This window comes from Nanorana parkeri, unplaced genomic scaffold (assembly GCF_000935625.1).
Source record: "Nanorana parkeri isolate BGI_ZX_2015 unplaced genomic scaffold, ASM93562v1 scaffold1316, whole genome shotgun sequence".
Taxonomy (NCBI): Eukaryota; Metazoa; Chordata; class Amphibia; order Anura; family Dicroglossidae; genus Nanorana; species Nanorana parkeri.
In genome coordinates, this window is record NW_017307584.1 from 79018 (window position 1) to 81478 (window position 2461).

The following is a 2461-nucleotide window of genomic DNA, read 5'->3' on the forward strand; positions in this document are numbered from 1 at the left end:
CCCCCCATCATTTCTTACATGGGCTGGAAGGGTTAGACACACAGACATACGAGATGGTCAGTCACAGCTTCTAACGTGTTCACCAATTGTCCTCCACAGCTCCGAATATTGTTGGTGCCACCAATGTCTCAGGTAAGTTACCTTTTTATATGGACTTCATAAAGTGGACCGGTTAGTGATTGTCAAAGTCTATACACAACTAAGGGGGGGGGAATCTCACCATTGTGGTAGGGGCAGAGACACAAACTACTGGGGGGGGAATCTCACCATTGTGGGAGGGGCAGAGACACCAACTACTGTGGGGAAATCTCACCATTGTGGGAGGGGCTGAGACACCAACTACTGGGGGGAAATCTCACCATTGTGGGAGGGGCAGAGACACAAACTACTGGGGGGAAATCTCACCATTGTGGGAGGTGCAGAGACACAAACTACTGGAGGAAATCTCACCATTGTGTGAGGGGCGGAGACACAAACTACTGCAGCAACATTATTCCATTTATTGTCTTATTTAGAAAAATTGCCAAACCCAGAGCTGTTCCCTGGTTCCCCCAATGTGACGATGGGACAAACGGTGACCATCCGCTGCCTCTGTAGAAACGTTTCGCTCTCCGTCACTTTCACATTATTTCTCAATAAGTCAATCAGAGGAGCCGCCACCGTGTCGGATGTCGGGGAAGTCACATTCAACGTCACAATCACAAATCATACTGAGCTCGGGATTTACAAATGTAAAGCCAGCAATAGCGCCACCGACTCGTACAGCAAAAACTTCACATTTACACTGCAAGGTGAGGACTATTCTCATGGTGGGGGGCTGGGAAGGGTGATGGGGAGGGTGATGATCCTATTGATGGAGGTGTAAATGTCTACTTCTCTGTCCCCACAGAGCACACAACCCACGGGTCCGGACCCAACGGTTAGTAGAAATTTCTATATTATGATATTAGGTATAACCTGTAAGTCTCTGCTCCCACAATTGCCCCGCGTTCACACTAGATATGTGTTCTTAACAGTCAGTAAAAGATCTTTAAAACTAAACAACCCTGATATTGTAGCCGCAGGCAATGTGGAATCATTCACCCTAAGAATGGGTTGAGCGCGGACCTATATAGGTTGGACTTGATGGCCTTATGTCTTTATTCAACCCCAAATACTATGTAACTATGTAAGTGGGCTTTACATGGGACCCTGACTCAGGACACGTGGGCTCTATATGGGACCCCCCCAAAAAAGGGAAAGTGACCCGGAGGAGAGTTTTCAGGTTGTTACATTGTTATTCTCCTCTGTCCTTGGCAGCGGCACTTTGTACGGGACATTTTGTGGCGGCGGTGGGTGATGTCACTCTCCCGGGGCGCGGCGTCCTCCTTGGCTGCTCTTCATTGGGTGACGACACTCCCCCTGGGCGCGGCGTCCTCCTTGGCTGCTCTTCATTGGGTGACGTCACTCTCCCGGGGCGCGGCGTCCTCCTTGGCTGCTCTTCATTGGGTGACGTCACTCTCCCGTGGCGCGGTGTCCTACTTGGCTGCTCTTCATTGGGTGACGTCACTCTCCCGGGGCGCGGCGTCCTCCGTGGCTGCTCTTCATTGGGTGACGACACTCCCCCTGGGCGCGGCGTCCTCCTTGGCCGCTCTTCATTGGGTGACGTCCCTCTCTCCCGGGGCGCGGCGTCCTCCGTGGCTGCTCTTCATTGGGTGACGACACTCCCCCTGGGCGCGGCGTCCTCCTTGGCCGCTCTTCATTGGGTGACGTCCCTCTCTCCCGGGGCGCGGCGTCCTCCGTGGCTGCTCTTCATTGGGTGACGACACTCCCCCTGGGCGCGGCGTCCTCCTTGGCCGCTCTTCATTGGGTGACGTCCCTCTCTCCCGGGGCGCGGCGTCCTCCGTGGCTGCTCTTCATTGGGTGACGACACTCCCCCTGGGCGCGGCGTCCTCCTTGGCCGCTCTTCATTGGGTGACGTCCCTCTCTCCCGGGGCGCGGCGTCCTCCGTGGCTGCTCTTCATTGGGTGACGACACTCCCCCTGGGCGCGGCGTCCTCCTTGGCCGCTCTTCATTGGGTGACGTCCCTCTCTCCCGGGGCGCGGCGTCCTCCGTGGCTGCTCTTCATTGGGTGACGACACTCCCCCTGGGCGCGGCGTCCTCCTTGGCCGCTCTTCATTGGGTGACGTCCCTCTCTCCCGGGGCGCGGCGTCCTCCGTGGCTGCTCTTCATTGGGTGACGACACTCCCCCTGGGCGCGGCGTCCTCCTTGGCCGCTCTTCATTGGGTGACGTCCCTCTCTCCCGGGGCGCGGCGTCCTCCGTGGCTGCTCTTCATTGGGTGACGACACTCCCCCTGGGCGCGGCGTCCTCCTTGGCCGCTCTTCATTGGGTGACGTCCCTCTCTCCCGGGGCGCGGCGTCCTCCGTGGCTGCTCTTCATTGGGTGACGACACTCCCCCTGGGCGCGGCGTCCTCCTTGGCC